At 40.2% G+C, this 21,516-nt stretch overlaps 1 long non-coding RNA gene across 4 annotated transcripts; it reads right to left on the minus strand.

Moving 5' to 3' along the window:
- Positions 1–1,045: 1,045 nt before the first annotated feature.
- Positions 1,046–21,404, minus strand: LOC115302793. 4 transcript variants are annotated; one of them, XR_003913632.1, is made up of 4 exons: positions 21,195–21,404; positions 14,109–14,224; positions 10,675–10,906; positions 1,046–1,241 (listed from the first exon to the last, which is right to left on the minus strand). It is a non-coding gene; the product is annotated as an uncharacterized LOC115302793 (long non-coding RNA). The 4 variants fall into 4 exon arrangements; XR_003913631.1 differs by having other exon boundaries at positions 10,772–10,906; positions 21,195–21,402; XR_003913634.1 differs by having other exon boundaries at positions 10,772–10,906; positions 21,341–21,395.
- Between the last annotated feature and the right edge of the window lie 112 nt (positions 21,405–21,516).

Genomic DNA, 21,516 nt, shown 5'->3' on the forward strand with positions numbered 1-21,516 from the left:
TCCTGCCTCAGTTTCCCCAGCCAACCTGAACTCGGAGTTGCCGTCTCTAAGTGAAGCTGAACCTGCAATCCCTAGAGGGTGTCCGCAGCAGAGGGGGCGGGGGCGGGCCTGGTTGCTGGGCGGGCTCTGGCTCAGTAGATCGCACCTCTGAGGCCAAGAGCCCCCAGGGAACCGAAAACGGCAGGCCCAAGGGTATTTCTGACGCCACCACCTGGCGCGGTGCTTTTGCTTTTTCCTGGCTGCGGTGGCTGAGGACTCGAAGACGATTTCTGAGACTGGAGAGAAAATCAGGTCCTGTGAGTGCCGTGGCAGCGGTGAAACTTGGCTGTCGCGCGCTGGAACGGACCCCTCCACCCGCACTGGTAGGCGGGGATGAGGGTCGTGGGTATTGGCAGGAGAGTTGCAGGGCAGAGAGGGAGAACTCAGTCTCAGGTCACCGCTCCTGGCATATACACCTGAGATTGGTATGAAAGGGACCTGGCCCACTCTCCCAGGAGGGCCAGGAGGTGTGAGACATTCTGGAGGTTCAGATCCTGGTGCATTGAGACCCCAGGAACAATTTCAGGTCGGCCCTGGTGTCTCCACTTGCTTGGGTATGTTTTCCTAGAGCCCTGATGTTCTCTTTCCTGGCCAGGATCCCTCTGGTAAATCCAGGGACCTACATAATCCCAGGTGACCTTAGTGCCCTCCACCCAAATCAATCAAATTACCTATACATTTGTCAAAACTCATCAAAACAGGGGCGCCTGGGTGGCTCAGTCGGTTAAGCGTCTGACTTTGGCTCAGGTCATAATCTCACGGCTTGCGTGTTCGAGCCCGGCATCAGGCTCTGTGCTGAAAGCTAGCACAGAGAGTGGAACCTGCTTCAGATTCTGTGTCTCCCTCTCTCTGTGACCCTCCCCTGCTCATGCTGTCTCTCTCTCTCTAAAATAAATAAAAACAGTAAGAAAAAAAATTTTTAACTCATCAGATAGTATACTTAAAATGTGTATATTTTAATGTATATAAATTAGACCTCAATAAAGATAATTTTAAAAATTGGTGTAATAAATCTTCAACTCCAATAACAAAAACATTTATCTGTCCATTTCTTTAGGGCTTTCTGCTTCTCTGCTTCTCTGGGTGACAGTCTGTTAACTTGATAAACAGTGTAGCAGTGGGTCTCCCAGTGTTCCTCTCCTTCTCAGATGACATCTGTGGGCTTTTGTTGGATTTTCCTGGATTTAAACTCAAAGCAGAGCCTAGAATTATCAAAATTTTCAGAGAAGAGGAAAGGGGCAGTGCTATAAGAGGAGGCAAGTGGAAAAGATATTTGGGGAAGGGAGAAGGGAGGTAGGAATCTAACATATGTTGGATGTCCATTGTGTGTCAAGATCTTTCATGTTATTTAATCCCTTAAACAACTTTAGAGTAGGTATTATCACCTAAATTTTTCATTCATTCATTTAACAAATAATTATTGTACCAGACACTGTACTATACCTTTAGATACATCAATGAATGGATTTCTTGCTTTGGAGAACTTATTCCAGAGGGGAATAAGGCAAAGCTAAGAAATAAACATAAAAATACAGTGTATGTTAAAAGATGATAAGTGATATAGATAAAAGAAAAAATAGAGCAAGGTAACTGGGTTTGAAAATACAGGAGGAGGAAGTGGGGCACAGTGGAGAGAGTTGACTGTATATTAAGTAAGGTGATAAGAGGCCTTATGGAGAAGAAGAAATTGGAGCAATGCTATAAAGGAGGTAAGGGAATTAACCAAACTATAAAGTTGGAAGAAAAGCTTTCTAGTCGGAGCAACTGGCCAGTGCAAACTCCGTGAGTGAGAAGTGTGCCTGGATTGTTTGAAGAATAGTTGAGGCCTATATAACTGGATCAAAGTGAGTAAGGGTGAGAGTAAAGAGGTAAAATCAAGAAGGTAAGGAGCAGGGACAGATCAGGTCCTGGAGGACCTTGTGGACTATTATAAGGACTTCGGATTTTACTTTGAGTGAAATGGGGAGTCATTGCAAGGTTTTGAACAGAAGAGTAACATGAAGTCACCTCTGTTTTCAAAGGATCACTCTAGTTGCTGTTTAGGAGTAGACTGTAGAAGGACAAGGATTAAAAGCAATATGACCAGTTAGGAGGCTGTTGCACTAATTCAAGCTAGAAATGGTACAGTTCACACCAGGGGGTAGGAGGGGAGGTAGGAGAAGGGATAGGATTCTGAATATATAGAGCTGACAGAATTTGCTAATGGATTGATGGAATGTGGTATGGGTGAGAGAAGTGACATCAAAAATGACTCTAGGATTTTTGGCCAGGACAACTAGAAGGATGAACTTGTCATCAGCTGGAGTAGGGAAGGCTGCAGGTGGAACAGGGTTAGTTTTGAACATGTTGAGTTATCTATTAGAATCCACATGGGGATGTGGAGCAGACAGTTATATACATAAACTAGAGGTGGTGAAAGATGTCTGGGCTAGAGATGTAAACTTGATAGTACTAAATATGTAGATGGTGTCTAAAGCCATGAAACTAGATGAGATCACCCAGGAAGATAATAATTTAAAAGATTACACTAAAGAGCACTCCAGACTCTAGTAGGAAGTCATGGGGAAGAAAAGCAAAACCAAATGAAAGGAGATGGCCAGTGAGGAAGGAGGAACACCAAGAGAGTGTGGTATATGGAAAAGCAAGCGAAAAAATGTTTCAAGGAGACAGAGATTGATCAACTATGTCAAAAGCTATTGATAGGCCAAGTAAAATGAAGATTAAGAATTGACCACTGTAATGGATCTCAAGGGTGTCATGCTAAGTGAAATAAGTCAGGCAGAGAAGGACAGATACCATATGTTTTGACTCACAGGTCTAACAGGAGAAACCTAACAGAGGACCATAGGGAGAGGAAGGGGGATAGAGAGCTGGGGAGAGTGAGGGACACAAATCATGAGAGACTATTGAATACTGAAAATGAACCATGGACTAAAGGAGGAGGGGGAGGGAGAAAAGGGGGTGATGGTCATGGTGGGGGGCACTTGTGGGGAGAAGCACTGGGTGTTATATGGAAACCAATTTGAAAATAAACTATTAAAAAAATTTCATCATTAAAAAAAAGAATTGACCACTGTGAGGGGCATGTGGGTGGCGCAGGCCATTGAACTTCTGACTCTTGATCTCAGTCCAGGTTTGATCTTATGCTTTCTGAGTTCAAGCCCCACATTGGGTTCTGCGCTGATGGTGTGGAGCCTGCTTGGGATTCTCTCTCCTTCTCTCTTCTCTCCTTCTCTCTCTCCTTCTCTCTGCCCTTTCCCAGCTGTGCTATAAAGAAATACGCTTAAAAATTTTTTTAATCTTAAAAAAATTGACCACTATGATGAAATGTTCTAAAAACTGACAGAGGTGATGATTGTACATATCTACAGATATACAAAATGTCTATTCATATCCTCTGCCTATTTTATTTATCAGGTTTTTTGGTTCATCTTGTTGTGCTTTTGAGTTGTTTGAATTCTTTATATATTTTGGATATTAATCCTTGGTCTGATATATGATTTGCAAAAATCTTCTCCCATCCAGCTGGTTGCCTTTTCATTTTGATGATGTTTTCTTTCAATGTGCAGAAGCATTTTAGTTTAAAATGATCCTCTTTGCTTATTTTTGTTTTGGTTCCCCTTGTCTTTGAAATCTGATTCACAAAATTATCACTAAGACCAGAGATGGAGAGCTTACTGCCTATATTTTCTTTGAGGAATTTTATGGTTTCAGGTATAACATTAAGTAAACCCCTGACTTTTGAGTTTTAAGCACACATTTTGAGTTAGTTTTTGTGTATGGTGTAAGATAGTGATCCAGTTTTCCCAATACTATATACTGAGGAGACTATCCTTTCTCCATTGTATGTTCTTGGCTCCTTTGTCATGCATTAATTATCCATATGTGGGCTTAATTCTGGGCCCTCAGTTTTGTTCTATTGATTTGTGTGTGTGTGTTTGTGTCAGTATCATACTGTTTTGATAACCATAGCTTTGTACTTTGAAATCAGAGAGCTGATACATCCAGCTTTGTTCTCTTTCTCAACATCACATTTTAGAATTATTTCTAAAACTGTACTGTGAAAAATGCCATGGGAATTTTGCTAGGGATTGCATTGAATCTGTAGATTGCTTTGGGCAGTTATGGACATTTTAACAATATAATTCTTCCAATCCATGAGCACAGAGTATCTTTCCATTTATTTGTGTCTTTTTCCATTTTTTCCATGAGTGTCTTATACTTTTCAGAGTACTTGCATTTCATCTTCTTGGTTAAATTTTGTGCCCATATTTTATTTTTTAAAAATATTTTTTAAATGTATTTATTTTTGAGAGAGAGAGAGAGAGAGAGAGAGAGAGAGAGAGAGAGAGAGGGGCAGAGTGCAAGCTGGGCAGGAGCAGACACACACACACACACACACACACACACACACACACACACAGACTCTGAAGCAGGCTCCAGGCTCTGAGCTGTGACATGAGGCTCGAACACACAAACCACGAGGTCATGACCTAAGCTGAAGTCAAATGCTTAACTGACTGAGCCAACTGAGCCATCCAAGCACCCCTATTTTATTCTTTTTGATGCAATTGTAGATGAGACTGTTTTATTAATTTCTTTCTGATAATTCACAATTAGTATAGAGAAACACTATGGATTTCTGTATGTTGATTTTGTATCCTGTTAGTTTACTTAAGTCATTTATTCTAACACTTTATTGGTGGAATCTTTTGGGTATTTTATATATAGCATCCTATCATTATAAGTAATAATAGTTTTACTAGTTCCTTTCTAATTTGGATGCCTTTTATTTCTTGTTCTTGCCTAATTACTGTGTCTAGGACTTCCAATACAATGTTGAATAAAAGTGGCAAAAGTGGGCATCCTTGCCTTGTTCCTGTTCTTAAAGGAAAGCTTTCAGTTTTCCACCATTAAGTATGATGTTAACTGCTGAATAGTCACATATGGCCTTTATTATGTTTAGGTACGTTCCCTCTAAACTGTCTTTGTTGAGGATTTTTATTATAAATGGATGCTGAACATTTTCAAATGCCTTTTCTACACCTATTTAGATGATCATATGATTTTTATCTTTCATTTGGTAATGTAATGTATCATGTTGATTGATTTGTGGATATTCAACTATCTTTGCATCCCTGGAATAAATTCTACTTGATCATGGTATATGATCCTTTTAATCTATTGTTGAATTCAGTTTGCTAATATTTTGTTGAGAATTTTTTTGCATCTATGTTCACCAATGATATTGGCCTCTAATGTGTGTGTGGGGGGGGAGGTGCTTGTCTGACTCTGGGATCAAGGTAATGCTGCCCTCATAAAATTAGTTTGGAAATGTTCCCTCCTCTTTGATTTCTTCGGAGGAGTCTGAGAAGCATAGGTATTAACTTTTTCTTAAATGTTTGGTAGAATTCACCAATGAGGGCATCTGGTCCTGGAATTTTTTAAATTTGTTGTGAGGTTTTTAATTACTGATTCAATCTCCTTATTAGTAATTAGTCTATTCAGATTTTCTATTTCTTCATGAATCAGTTTAGTAAGATTGTATATTCTAGGAATTTATCCATTTCTTCTGTGTTGCTCAATTTGTTGGCATATAGTTATTTATGTTATCCTTTGTATTTCTGCTTTTGTCAGTTGTAATCTCTCTTTAATTTCTGATTTAAAAAATTTTATTGAAGTTTTTTTAAAAGCTTATTGGGGGTCACCTGGGTGGCTCAGTTGGTTAAGCCTCTGACTTCGGCTCAGGTCAGATCTCACATTTGTGGGTTCGAGCCCTGTGTCAGGCTCTGTGCTGACAGCTAGCTCAGAGCCTGGAGCCTACTTCTGGTTCTGTGTCTCCTTCTCTCTCTGCCCCTCCCCCTCTCATGCTCTGTCTCTGTCTGTATCAAAAATAAATAAAACATTTAAAAATTATTTTAAAGCTTATTGGGGCACCTGGGTGGCTCAGTCGGTTGAGCGACCGGCTTTGGCTCAGGTCATGATCTCATGGTTCATGGGTTTGAGCCCCACGTCAGGCTCTGTGCTGACCGCTAGCTCAGAGCCTGGAGCCTGCTTTGGATTCTGTGTCTCTCTTTCTCTCTGACCCTACCCTGCTCATGCTGTCTCTCTCTCTCTCTCTCTCAAATATAAATAAAACATTAGAAAAAAAATTAAAAAAATAAAATAAAAGCTTATTTATTTTGAGAGAGAGAGAGAGGGAGAGAGAGAGAGCGCCTGCATGTGAGTTGGCAGGGGGCAGAGACAGAAGGAAAGAGAGAGAATTCCAAACAGGCCCTTCACTGTTAGTGCAGAGCCCAGCAAGGGAGGTGCCGGGAGCCACACCGGCTTTGCTGGATGATATGGTCACAGTAAGGAAATGGCAGGCATTGCACGGCTCCTGTCATGAGAGGCGGAACTGGTATCCCCTTCTGCTACTACTGCCCATGTGAAATTAAGCCTGTTGCTATTGATTAGGCCTCACAATGTTCCAAATCAGACCGATATTCCCCACATGGTTACCCCATAAGAAAAAGCATTTTTCTGCCCCTGCATAAGGGATTTTAGATCAAAGTGCTGCAGATGTTTGGCAAAAGGCTCTTCTAATGAGCTTGCAGACCAAAACATAAGGGGAGCCAAGAGCACAAGAGTTACAATTAACTCTGGCCCAGAGAAAAAGAGCCTAACTTAGAGATAAGAAACAGACAAGGACCGGACATCAGTTGCTGCATATATTTTTGCTATTGAAGTCCAAGTACCCTCCCTTGTACTGACTTCAGCTATGAGGATGGATAAGAAACTAGAAACCCAGGTGCAAGGTCAACACACAGGGCCCCCATTATGCTTACATCAAGGGAAGGGCTTTCTCTAGCAACTTGTTAACAAGCGTTCTTTCTCTTGTGGTTTATGAGCTAGATAAACTAACTCCCAGCCTATCTTTATACAATTTAACCTATGTTTTAGTTTTAGCATTACTAACTTAAATAATATGTATATTATCCTGTTTTTTACTAAAAACATCTTGTTATTCTCTTAATTGTAAAATTTACCTTAGTGTAAATGCATTGCATGATTTAGTTATAACATGTTAATTAAAAACAAAGTCATAATTATTGGCCAAAACCCAACCCGTACAAAATAAGATGGGTTTGTTACTTTCTTAACCTTGGGGATTGATGCCAAGAATAAATTGAGATGGTTCTACAAAAATACTTTTGTAAAACTTATCTCTGTAAACCTTTGATGAAACATCTTATCACTAAGAGTTAGAAACTGTAAACAATTTCTATTTTCTGATGTCATGTTATTGCTTAACGAATAAAGAAGACACCAAAGCAGACTGAAGGAGAGAGATGTCTGCTTGGTGATGAACAACAAAGAATAAAATTTGTGGCTCTCTCATCACTCTCTCGTGCTGACACCGTCCATCCTTTCAGGGATCCCTGGACCTGCTGGAGCTGGACTTTGGCAGGGAGGGGTTCAATCTCATGAACCGTGACATCATGATCTGAGCTGAAACCAAGAGCTGGATGCTTAACCAACTGAGCCACATGGGCGCCCCTGATTTTTTTTTTTTTAGTGTTTATTTATTTTGAGAGAGAGCAAGAGCATGCATAAGAGGAGGAGAGAGAGAGGGAGAGAGAATCCCAAGCAGGCTCTACACCGTCAGTGCGGAGCCTGATGTGGGACTCAAAACCCACGAATTATGAAGTCACAACTCAAGCCAAAATCAAGAGTCAGATGCCCAACAGAATGAACCACCCAAGCACCCCTCTTTAATTTGATCTTATTAGATCTCTTCTTTCTTCATTAGTGTAGCTAAAGATTTGTCCATTATATTTATCTTTTCAGAGCTCTTAGTTTCTTTGATCTTTTCTCTTTTTTTTTTTTTTTTTTTAGCCTTTATTTACTCCTGCTCTGATCTTCAGTATTTCCTTCCTTCTACTGACACTGGGCTTCCTTTATTCTTGTTCTGTCTCCTTTAGATGTAAAGTTAAATTGTTTATTTGGTATTTTTCTTATTTCTTGAAGTAGACCTGTATTGCTATGATCTTCCCTCTTAGAATAGTTTTCTTGCAACTCCCAAATTTTGATGTGTTGTATTTCTGTTTTCATTTGTCTCTAGGTATTTTTTAATTTCTTCTTTGATTTTTTAAAAAAAGTTTTTAATGTTTATTTATTATTGAGACAGAGAGAAACACAGCATGAGTGGGGGAGAGACAGAGAGAGAAGGAGATACAGAATCTGAAGCAGGCTCCAGGCTCTGAGCTGTCAGCACAGAGCTTGATGCAGGGCTCAAACCCACGAACCGAACCATCAGACCATGACCTGAGTGGAAGTTGGACACTCAACTGACTGAGCTACCCAGGTGCACCTCTTCTTTCATTTTTTAAATGACCCATTGGTTGTTCATTAGCATGTTCCTTAATCTCACATTTTAGTGGTTTTTCCAGTTTTCTCCTGGTAATTGATTTCTAATTTCATACTATTGTAGTCAGAGAAGATGCTTGATATGATTTCAGTCTTCTTGAATTTTGTGGCCTAACATGTGATCTATCCTGGAGAATGTTCCACTGGAGAAGAATGTGTTTTCTGTGCTTTTGGATGGAATGTTGTGTGTCTATCTATTAAATTTAACTGGTCTAGTTTGTTGTGTATGGCCAATGTTTTCTTATTATTTTTCTATTTGGATAATCTATCCATTGATATAAGTGGGATAATAAAGTCCCTTATATTATTATACTGCTGTCAATTTCTCCCTTTAGGTCCATTAATATTTGCTTTATATATCTTGGTGTTCTATGTTGGGTACATATATATATATGTATATGAATGTATGTCTTCTTTTTGGATTGACCCCTTTTATCATTATGTAATGTCTGTCTATAATTGCAGTCTTTGTTTTAAAGTCTATTTTGTCTGCTATGAGTATTGCTACCCTGGCTTTTTTCCCCCCCACTTCCATTTACATGGGATATTTTTTCCATCTCTTCATTTTTAGTCTGTGTCCTTATTTCTGAAGTGAGTCTCCTGTAGACAGCATACAGTTGGATTTTTTAAATCCATTCATCTATGTTAATTTTTTAAAATGTTTATTTATTTTTGAGAGACAGAGTGTGAGCAGAAGTGCAGGGAGAGAAGGAGACCCAGAATCTGAAGCAGGCTGCAGGCTCCAAGCTGTCAGCACAGACCCTAATGCAGGGCTCGAACTCATGAACCGTGAGATCATGACCTGAGCCAAAGTCGGCCGCTTAACCAACTGAGCCACCCAGGCGCCCCTCACCTACTTTAATTTTGAATACATTCCCAAACTATATTTTCTTTGTCCCCTCACCCCATATTTAAGATTTTTGATATCACATTTTATACCTTTTTATTTTATGCATCTCTTAACTAGGTAGTGTAGTTTTAAATTTATTGTTTTTGTCTTTTAAACATACTTGCTTTATAAGTGATTGATCCACTACTTTCATTATATATCTACCTTTTCCAGGGATTTTTACTTTTGCATATTGTCTTGTTATTGATTAATACCATTTCTTTTCAGTTAGAGAAGTCCCTTTAATATTTCTTGTAAGACCAGTTTAGTCGTGATGTACCTCTTTAGCTTTTGCTTATCTGGAAAACTCTTAATCTTTCCTTCAATTCTGAATGATAACCTTGATAGGTAGAGAATTATTGGTTAGAATTTTTATCCTTGCAGTATTTTGAATATGTCATGCCATTCTCTTCTGGCTTGTGAGAAGTTTCTGCTGAAAAATCTGCTGATAGCTTTTAGGTGTTTCCTATGTATATAATAAGTTGTTTTCCTCTTGCTACTTTTAGTATTCTCTGTTTAACTTTTGCCATTTTAATTATAATATATGTTGGTATAGATATCTTTGGGTTTATCTTTTTGAGCAATCTCTGGGTTTCCTGGACCTCTATCTCTGTTTCTTTCACCAGATTAGGTAAATTTTTAGCCATTATCTTTTCAAATAAGTTTAAAGGCTCTTTCTCTTTCTCTTCTACTTCTTGGACCCCTATTATACAAATGCCGTTCTGCTTGATATTGTCTGAAAGTTTCCTTAAGTTACCTTCATTTTGGGGGCACCTGAGTGGCTCAGTCAGGCTCCCTGCTGATAGCTCAGAGCCTGGAGTCAGCTTTAGATTCTATGTCCTGCTCTCTCTCTCTGCCCCTGCCCTACTCACACTCTTTCTCTCAAAAAGGAATAAGCATTTAAAAAAATAATTTAAAAATTGTGCAAAAGGATAAGTGGTAGATAATAGGAGAGGAAAAAAAATAAAATTAAAGAATCTATTCAGGAGGTCCAACATCTGACTTATGTTTCAGAATGTGAGTAAAGTAAAACAAAAATGAAAGTGACTCACTGAGTGCCCAGCACAAAGAATAAGAACAGATCTAAACTACCATCTATCAGGACACTAGAGTCAAAAAGAAAATCCTAAAGGCTTCTAAGACACAACATAGATCACTTAGAAAGGATAAAGAATAAGACTGACTTCAGACTTGTCAGCAGAAACAGTGGAAGCCAGAAGACAATGGAGCAGTGTTACGAAATATTTGAAGAAAAATAAAAACACAGAATTTTTCACCCAGCCAAACAATCAACTAAGTATGAGACTAGAATAAAGACAGAGTCTGAAAATACTTACCTACCATGCACATTTTTCAGCAAGATAATGAAGACATACTATACCAAAATGAGGGGTAAATAAAGAAAAAAGTCATAGGATCCAGGAAAAAGAGTACCCATCATAGGAGATAAATGAAGGGAATCCTCAGACTGCTGGTGAAGGGAGATTCCAGGAAGATATCTTTGCAACAGCTTAGAGAGCAACCATTTCAGGTTAGAGCAGGAGAATGGAAGGCTCTGGAGACATATATCTACGAAAAAATGGAAACTGATAAATTATCTGATTGTTTTTTAATATACTAAGAGATTTCTACTTCCAGAAGACAATATGAGAATTAACTGATAATAAGTATATAACCAAGTAAAAATCTAAATAGATCATTAATGGTGAGGGAAAGCAAACAAGAAAGGAAATATTAACAGTATACTAACTGTCACAGCTTGTAAATAACATTTACTCATAAAATGCAAACATTCAATATTGAATACTGATCTAACTAAAATAACACTACATTAGGAGGACAGAGAAAGTATATGCATAATAAGGCATGTACAGGCAATAAGTCTGGATTGAGAGAACTGTTGACCAGAAAGAGGAAAAAAAAAAAAAAAGAACTTCCGGAAGCATATCCATAGACAAAGGTACACAAGATAGGGGAAGAATCATAAAAAGCTTGGCTAAGGTTATCCCCAGAGGGAAGGTGGCTTTGATTGGAAATGGGTTCTAACTTCTGGAAGACCCAGGACCAGCTGAGGTCTCCATTCTTGAAAAACTACTAAACATAGACAGAAAATGCCTGAGGAGGGGAGCTAAGGTACTTTTCACTTTCACCTTGCACTTCTCCTGGTTTGGGTGATAATGCCTCATTCATGAATACTGGTGCTCCTTTATGGCTTCTTGCCTCCCCTGAACACATCCTCTCTGTCTGACCTACCTCTGTGAATGTCTTATAGTAAAGCCAGGTTCTCAGAGCAGTACCTCCTCCAGATACCTCTGTTTCTCTCTTGGTTCAGCTGAATTGCATTTGCCTTATTCATACATATATTCTATCTCTTCTCCTCTACTTTGAGAGACACCAAGAGGATAAGCAAGTTTCCCTGATAGTCTGCAGCCCCTTCCCAATTCCAATTTTCTTCCTGCTTCCCATTTCCTCTAGCCTACTCCTTGTTTACTAAAACTCTCAACTACTACACAGTCCTGTCAACCATCTCTCCTGTAGCAATCAATTTATCTATTCCCTTCAAGTGTTCCCTTTCCAGTTTTCCCTCAGCACTTTGGGCAGAAGTTCAAAGGCAAGGAGCGAATATAGAGCAGAGTCTAGGCTGCTCTTTGTTACCCTGCTAGAAGATATGTATGGCCTTCCTCCTGCTAGACTCAGACAAGGGTTTCAAGGTCTTGTGCTGGGGTCCTCTATTAAAGTATACCCTCAATATAGCAATGTCTGTACCCTGGGAGAACATATGATTCTCAGTAAAGTGGGCCCTCTCAGTGCAGAGTGACAATCCAGAGTCACAGAGCTGTAGGCCCAGCAAAGTCTGGTAAAAAGGAGAGAAATATACCTGTGTCCACTGGACAGGATCCCCAAGTCCAAAGCATGTAGTGATGAGAAGAATGAGGGGTAAGAAAGGATAAAAACTAAAACAATGACTGTAGAAACAGGGCCACATGCACATTTAGAAATGTCTTCTTCCCCTTCTTCCATATACCTTGCTGCAGAAACTCCTGATGTACAAGAATATGGGCTGCTGATGTGGCATGACTTTATGAGTGTGGGGAAAACACAAGCTCTAGAGACAGCTGAGCTGAGCCAGACCACTCACTGGGACTCTTATGTGCCATGGACTCCTGTGGAAGTCTAGTAAAGACTGTAAGATGGAGGGGGGCCTGGGTGGCTCAGTTGGTTAAGTGTCCGACTTCAGCTCAGGTCATGATCTCACGGTTCGTGAGTGTGAGCTCCACATCAGGCTCTGTGCTGAATGCTTGCTCAGAGCCTGGAGATTTGCTTCGGATTCTGTGTCTCCTTCTCACTCTGGCCCTCCCTTGCTCATGCTCTGTCCCTCAAAAATAAATAAGTGTAAAAAAATTTTTTTAAAAAGACTATAAAGATGGCTTCTCAGAATAATGTGTTTTTTAATAGTTTATTTATTTTTTTAGTTTATTTAATTTTGAGACAGAGACAGACAGAGCATGAATGGGGGAGGAACAGAGAGAGAGGGAGACACAGAATCTGAAACAGGCTCCAGGCTCTGAGCTGTCAGCACAGAACCTGACGCGGGGCTTGAACTCACAAACCATGAAATTATGACCTGAGCCAAATTCAAACCCTTAACTGACTGAGCCACCCAGGTGCCCCTCAGAATGATGTTTTTTAAGTACATATTAGAAAATACACCCATGATACTGTACACTCATTTTATTTATTTTTTTTAAGTTTTTTAATGTTTTATTTATTTTTGATACAGAGAGAGACAGAGCATGAGAGGGGGAGGGGCAGAGAGAGAGAAGGAGACACAGAACTGGAAGCAGGCTCCAGGCTCTGAGCTGTCAGCACAGAGCCTGACGCGGGGTTCGAACCCACGAACGTGAGATCTGACCTGAGCTGAAGTTGGAGGCTTAACCGACTGAGCCACCCAGGTGCCCCTGTACACTCATTTTAATAGCAGCATTAATTCACAATAGCCAAAAGGTGGAAGCAACAAAAGTGTCCACTGGTAGATGAATGGACAAGGAATATGTGGTATATACATACAATGGAATTTTATTCTGCCTTAAAAAGGAAAGAAATTCTTGGCGTGCCTGGGTGGCTCAGTTGGTTAAACGTCTGACTTCAGCTCAGGTCATGATCTCACGGTTTGTGAGTTTGGGCTCTGTGCTGTCTACTCTCTGTCTCCTTCTCTCTCTGCCCCTCCCCGGCTCTCACGTGCCCTATCTCTTTGTCAAAAATAAACACTTAAAAAGAAAAAAAGAAAGAAAGAAAGAAAAATCCTGATGCATGCTACAACATGGATCAACCTTGAGGCCATTATTCTAAGTGAAATAAGTCACAAAAAGATACATACTATATGATTCCACTTATGATGTATTTAGAGTAGTTAAATTCATAGAAATAGAAAAGGGTGGTTGCAAGCAACTAGGAAGAGGGAAAACTGGGGAGTTGTTCAACAGGTATAGAGTTTCAGTTTTGCAAAACGCAAAGAGTTCTGGAGTTTGGGTGCACAGCAATATAAATGTACTTAATAGTACTAAACTATACACTTAAAATGCTGAAGTTGTTAAATTTAGTTATGTCTATTTTTCCACAGTTAGAAACATCTTTTTAATTTAAAAAATCACACGGGATAACTCCTGCACACCCAATGCTGCTGTGCATCATGGCCAAGCCAGATGTCAACTCTGCCCACCCCATACCACAGACAGGTGTGCAATCCCAGCAGGGCACCAGCCTCACCTACCCCCATGTTGCAGATACACCTGATCTTGGTGGTCAGAGGGATTATGCTTCTGGGTTCCACATGACATCTTCTACACAAGGCTATTCCTTCAAGACTGGGAGAGATGGGTGATTTGCCTAATAAAGAGAAACAGTCAGTCAAAATGAGATAGAAATATGTTCCAAATGAAAGAACAATATAAAACATTATAAAAAGACATTAATGAAACAGAAATAAGCAATCCACCTGAGAAAGAGTACAAAGTAGTGTCCATAAAGATGTTCACTGAACTTGGGGAAAAATGGATAAACACAGTGAGGTCCTCAGCAAAGAGATAGAAAGTAAAAGAAAGTTCCAAACATGGGTGTCTGGGCTGGCTGTCCGTAGAGCATGCAACTCTTGATCTCAAAGTTATGAGTTTGAGCCCATATTGGGCACAGAGCTTACGTTAAAAAGAAAAAAAAAAGGGAGGGGGATGCCTGGGTGGCTCAGTCGGTCAAGCGTCAGACTTCAGCTCAGGTCATGATCTTGCAGTTTGTGGGTTCGACCCTCGTGTCAGGCTCTGTGCTGACAGCTAGCCCTGAGCCTAGGGCCTGTCTTCAGAATCTGTGTCTCCCTCTCTGACCCTCCCCTGCTTGCAATGTCTCTCTCTGTCTCTCAAAAATAAATAAAAAACATAAAAAAATTAAAAAGATTTGGATATGTCAATTATATCTCAATAAAACCAGGGAAAAAAAGATTAGGAAAAAAGTTCCAAACAGAAGTTACAGAGTTGAAGAGTACTATGACTGAAATAAAAAATACACTAGAGGGGTTCAGAGCAGACTGGATAAAGCTGAAGACTGAGTCAATGAGCTGAAATGCAAAGCAACAGAACTCAGAAAGAAAAAGAGAAAAAAGAAAAACAAATTTTTAAAAATGAAGGGAGCTTAAAATTTTTTTTTAATGTTTATTTTTGTGAGAGAGAGGGAGAGAGACAGACAGACAGAAGACCGAGCGTGAGTGGGGGAGAGGCAGAGAGAGAGGGAGACATAGGATCTGAAACAGGCTCCAAGCTCCACACTATCAGCATGGAGCCCTGTGGGGGGCTTGAACTCACAAATCGTGAGATCATGACCTGAGCTGAAGTTGGATGCTTAATCGACAGAGCCACTCAGGTGCCCTTGTCCAAATTTCTGTAATATTTTTTCAACGTTTATCTTCCAACTCTTCTATTTTTTTAGTTTCAGCTATCATATTCTTAATTTCTAAAAGCTCTTTTTCTCTGAATGTTTTTTATAGGCCCCCCCATTTTTGTTCAATATCCTCTTCTTTTTTAAAGATACTAATTCTAGTTCCCTTCCCATTTTCTTTTGTTCATACAATTGTTTCCGTATCCTTGGAGGTCTTATTTTCTGTTTTGTCTTGTCCTGTTTTCACATTGAATGTTTTCTCCAATGCTTGATGATCCTCGGGTATACACTCACCTCTACAGGGAAGGCACTGGAAAGCTGACTGGGAAGCTTGGTATCCATGGTGAGGGCTGACTGCACTTTAAGATAATCTGATTGGATCATTTTATTATGTGACTCCTTATATTCATCTAATTATCCAAACTTTTCTCCACCTCAGGGCCTAAGCATATGCTGTTTCTGTTTTTTTGTGTATCGATTAAAATGTATGTTGTTGAAGTTAACAGAAATCTGACTTAACCCAGCTTATTAAAAAAAAACCATGGTGGCTCCACATTTCTCAGAGGTAAAGCAGATGTTACAGCTGATATGTCCAGTCGCCCAAGGGCATCATCAAGAACTAATATCCCTTCTACCATTCACTTTGTTTCAATCTAAGACCTTTAAGGTCTTACAGACTGGGAGCAGGAGCGGATCTGTGCTTCTTCAGTTCAAGTAAGTCAGTGAGACTGAACACTGTCCTTCCTCTCACAGTGGAACAAAAAAAGCCCTTCCCTTTGGGCTGATCAGCCCAATTTAGGTTACATGCTAACTTCTCAAAGCAATAAAAGTCACTAGGTGAATACTCTGCAAACATTGGCTTGGTCTGGGTTCCTAAGCCAATCAATATTATAAGGGATGAGTTTACTTTGATTGACTTAGCCATTCTGGACTCTCTGGGAATATAGGGAGGAGGGGGAGACTTTCCTAAAGCTGCACTGCTTTTCCTTGATAAAGGAGGGTTGTAAAAAAAATGTTAGGGATTCAACCACACTGCTGAAACCCTCTTCTATTTTTCCTATAATTGGCTCCAAGCCTCAGTTTAAATGTCACCACAGCATTGGATCTCCCCCATTAATTTTCATCCTTGAACCTTTGTTTCTCTTTTAGCACTTAACATAAATTGTAATGATATATATATATATATCCAATATATTTTATTTCTCCAATAAAATGTTAATTTCACGAGGTTAGAGACCATGTCTGTTTTGTTCATAACCAAATACTAAGTGCCTAGAAGTGCCTGGCACATAATAGATGTACACTTAATAATTGATGAAGAAATGAATGAACTCAGGAGTAAATAGTATCTTTCTCTCTCACGAAGTCTCAAAAATACATTTTGAAGCTGCACATATTGCCATTTCTGCTGCCACCATTTCAGCTCAAGTAGCTATCTTCTCTTCCATCGTGTAATGTACATCTTTTGTTTTATGTCAAGCATTTTCCTTTTTGGGGGAATAAACACCTTTTCTTTGATAAATCTATTATTTCCCTACACTAATCATTTTTCTGGTGGGCTGCTCTCATTATATCCTGCCTCAAACGAACCTCCCTACCAAAAGGGTAGACACCTGGCCCATCAGAGCCCTCCCCTGGGATTTTAAAAACCGAAGACTTTCTCTCTTGGGCAAGCTGTTAGATGTGAGGGCAGGTACCATGGGTGGCCATTTCCTGTCCAGTTAAGAGATCTGGGTCTTTGAAGATAAAAAAGAGATGAGACTTGTAGAAATTCCCTCTTACTGGCTTTAGTCTTTCCTACAGTCAGCCACACCCTACCCATTTCCCCAGTTATGTAACCCAGTAAATTCCCCTTTTTGCTCAAATTTGATATGAACTGCATTTCAGTTATCTATTACGAAATAAGGTCTAGCATCCCAGATGTCTATGGTAGCCTCCTGACTGGTCTCCCCATTTCCATTTGCCTGCTATAACCCAAATTCCTTCTACAGAGTGATCTCTTCAAAATTTACATCCTGCTGATGAAGAGCATAGGCTAGGTTAGATGCTCAACTTCGATCTTTATGATCAGAGTTTCCTTAGAAAAGTTATTTAACCTGCTTATGCCAAGGTTTCTAGATCAGTAAAGAGGGGATAACATCTCAAAAAGTTATTGTGAGGCTCAAAAAAGACAAGTACACTTAATGTACTTAATAAGCACTCACTTAGTGTTAGCTAGTAGTGTTATTAACAGTAGTAATTCAGATCATGTCATTGCCCTACTTATTTCCTGAACTAGTTTCACACCACCCTGCTCACTAGCCATTAGAGACTTACCTATTACCTAACCTTGTGGCTCTTGATGGGACAGCCTGAAGAAGCAGGGCCTTAGGGTCTTCACACATGCTGTCTCCTCTCCTGAAATGTTCTCCCTGCCTCTCTTCCCTTGGCCTGGCTGACTCCTATCTTTTTGCCTCAGTTCAAATGTCTTGCTTCATTTTCCTAATCAAAGTTAAGGTCTACAGGGTCGATGGGTATTCCCTTTATAGGAGTAGCAATATTATGACTTCTTACCAGGACAGGTAGAAGAACTGTTTATAGATAGTCTTCATTTAGATTACACTGAGATCTTTGTTGGTGGGTAAGTGCTTATGCTGTGTACTCTGTTAACTGTTTTGAATATCATCCTTGCATAGAATGTTTTTTTTTCTTTTAAAGCAGTTATCACAATTTGCATGTGTGTTATATGTATATAACACACACACACACAGAGGCTGTTTCCTGTCTATATGTTTCATGAGTGTAGAGGTATGTGTTTTTTTCATCCCTGTATGCCTAATGACTAATATAATAGTTGGCACATAGTTGGTGCACGACACCATGAATATGTGTTGAAAGAATGAGTGAATTTTGGAGGTAACTCCTAGAAAAATTAGATTGGAGGTATGGCAACCAGACCAGCTTCTGAAAGGACTGGAAATATACTCTTGAGCATGGGGGTAGGGTAAGGTGAGTTGATGAGGAGACTGGTTATAGGGTTGTCTACTCTCTCACACACCTGAGATGTTGGAGTCGATAAGAAGGTAGCACGTGCCAAAGAGAACTTGCTTTCTCATCCTATACTATTTCACTCATAGTTTGGCTCAGTTTCCCCCATGGGGCTAGTTCTATGGTCTCTCTGCATGCAAAGGGACCCAAGTGGCTTGGCTCCCTTGTGAACCTGAGGCTGGAAGGCCAGATAGCCGAAATTCTGCCAATGAACTATGCTCAAACTGCTGTTGTAGCTCTGCAGGTGATGTTTCCTCATCTTCCCACTTTATATCTGGGGTACCTAAACCTTGCCTTACCTCCTTCTCTGTTTCAGAGCCATAGGTCCTCATTCTTTCTAATTTATTCCCTCTCAACTCTGTAATGAGTTTAAATGGAGGTATTTTTCTTCCCCCTTGGCTGTTGGCCAGCAGCTTCAGTTCTTCACCATATGGGGCTCTCGTGAAATGGCAGCTGACTTCCCCCAGAGTCAGTGATCCAAAAGAGAGAAAGAGGAAGCCACAACAATCTTTTATGATTTAGCATCCGAAGTGACATACCATCGCTTCTGCCATATTGGTCACACAAATCAACCCTGATTCAGTATGGGAGAGGACTACACAAGGATATAAATACCAGGAGGGAGGCTCATTAGCAGCCAGTTCAGAGGCTGGCTACAAGGGTTAGAGGAATTTAGAGGAGAGAAAGTTTTAGGACTTGAAGAAGGGAGATGAAAGAGACATTGACTGAATGCCATATTATACTCATATTATGAGCCAAGCCCTTTACATCTATATTAATCTCTTCCATGACACTAAGGGGTAGAGATTATTCCCATTTTTCATATAAAGGAATTGAAGCATGAAGAAAATAAGTGTCTAGAATCAAATCCAGGGGCTCCTGGGTGGCTCAGATGGTTAAGCATCAGACTCTTGATTTCAGTTCAGGTCACGATGTCATGTTTTCATGAGTTCTGGGTTCTGCACTGACAGTGTGGAGCCTGCTCGGGCTTTTCTCTCTCTCTCCCTCCCGTTCTGCCTCTCCCCTGCTCACACTGTCCCTGTCTCTCTCAAAATAAATAAACTTAAAAATAACAAAAATCAAATCCAGTAAGTAGCAGAGTCAGGATTTATATGATTTGTATGTTACATATGCCATCAATGTTGATCAAGTACATTTAGTATATACTAAAGGATGGGATATACGCTACTTGTGGTCCGAGAAGTAATTTTGGGTAGTATAGAGACATAGCATTAAACATTGAAAAAATAGAAAGTATATACATATATACATATGATTTTAAGTAGGCTCCATGCCCAGTGCAGAGCCCAACATGGGGCTTGAACTCATGACCCTGACATCAAGACCTGAGCTGAGATCAAGAGTCCAACAACACTTGGGGTGCCTGGGTGGCCCAGTTGGTTAAGTGTCCAACTTTTGCTAGGAATTCTCTGTCTCCCTCCCTCTCTGCCCCTCCCCTGCATATCCATGCTCTCTCTCAAATAATAAATAAAATAAACATAAAGAAAAAGACAGTTCTTTAAAAAAAATCAGAAGCTTGAGTTACCCAGGCATCCTTGAAAATATAAAAATTATTTTTAATCCTCTGATTGTATCAAGAGAAAGCTTCAGTTTCAAAGTCTTATGCTTTGTTACCTCTCCAAAACTTGTTAATTTATCTTTTTAACAGGATACATTAGAGGGCAGGGCCACCTGGGTGGCTCAGTTGGCTGAGAGTCCAACTCTTGATTTCAGTTCAGGTCATGATCTTAAAGTTTGTGAGTTTGAGCCCCACGTTGGGCTCTATGCACAGCACTGACCTGCTTAGGATTCTCTCTCTTCCTCACTCAAAATAAATAAGTAAACAATTAAAAAAAAATAGAGAGAGCAGGCCAGGCTCCTTATCTTTGACAATGATTTTACTTTGGTAAAATACATTTCTTTTTCATTGTATTCACTTTTATATTTACTTTCCATTAGTGGTTAGGTGAAACTGATTTTAAATTTACTAAAGGGATATTAAGTTTTATTTCTTTTTAAAAAATGTTTTAAAAACTTTAAAAAAAAATTTTTGATAGAGACAGAGCATGAATGGGGGAGGAGCAGAGAGAAAGGGAAACATAGAACCCCAAGCAGGCTCCAGGCTCTGAGCTGGCAGCACAGAGCCTGACACAGGATTCGAACCCACAGACTATGAGATCATGACCTGAGCTGAAGTCAGTTGCTTAACCAACTGAGCCACCCAGGCGCCCTTAAAGTTTTATTTCTACCCTTTATTTACGATTGATACAAACATTTTAATAGTAGTTAAAGTTGATACTTTGGTATGGCCAAAATCATGAAAATGGCATTGGTGGGGGTTTATTGCCTTCCCATCAGGTCTTTGTGGGAGGAAGAGTTGGTTTGAAGCTCCAGCCTTAATTCGGTTCTGCTATGGGCACTAACTGGAGAGAATCACATAATAAAATTTACAAACATCCCTTTCCTGTGGGATTTCCTAATCACTTCTCCTTTATCCAATGAATTCCTCAGGACTGGTGGAGAGTCCTGTAGACAGATTAATGGAGCTGGGAAGGGCAATGAGTTTAACGGAAAACCTAAGATTCCTGCCCTATTCAACCGCCTCTTATAAACCAGATGTGGCTGGTGCCGGTACTATAGTGGGGAAACATCCAGGAGAAATGGTTACAGTCTGTGCATTTCCCAATGTCTTAGTCCCTGATCCAACTCCACGGTCTGTGATTTGGGGGTCCTCCAATACTTCTGAGCTATTTCACCTTCACATTTAATATTTTTGTGATAAACGAACGGGACCAAAGTTTTAGGACACACAGGATGTGGTTGCTAATTTTTCTTGGAGGGGTTTGCGGGGAGGGTACAACGTGGCTGGAAGGGAATTTCTGAAAGTTATGTTTCTACATGACTTTACCTTAAAGGTGAACAATTCGTGTCTCAATAGGTGATTGGTGGGGATAAATCTTAAGTAATAGGGTGAAGTTTAGTCATCTACTCCTATTAATACAGAACAGACTAAACCATTTCTGGCCCCAAGAACCCCCGCCGTCTACCCTCTACCGTTCCCTTCAGGCGAGTCTGCCAGCGTCCCAAACCGTTCCCGCATGAGGTCACTCTGCCAAGTCACGTGCTCGAGCCCGCGGGAACGCCACATCGCCAGCCGCACCCCTCCACCCCCCATCCTGTCCACGTGACCCGGCCTACTTTCTCCCCGCCCGACCCAACGCCTTGCTCAG

This window comes from Suricata suricatta, chromosome 9 (genome assembly GCF_006229205.1).
Source record: "Suricata suricatta isolate VVHF042 chromosome 9, meerkat_22Aug2017_6uvM2_HiC, whole genome shotgun sequence".
Taxonomy (NCBI): Eukaryota; Metazoa; Chordata; class Mammalia; order Carnivora; family Herpestidae; genus Suricata; species Suricata suricatta.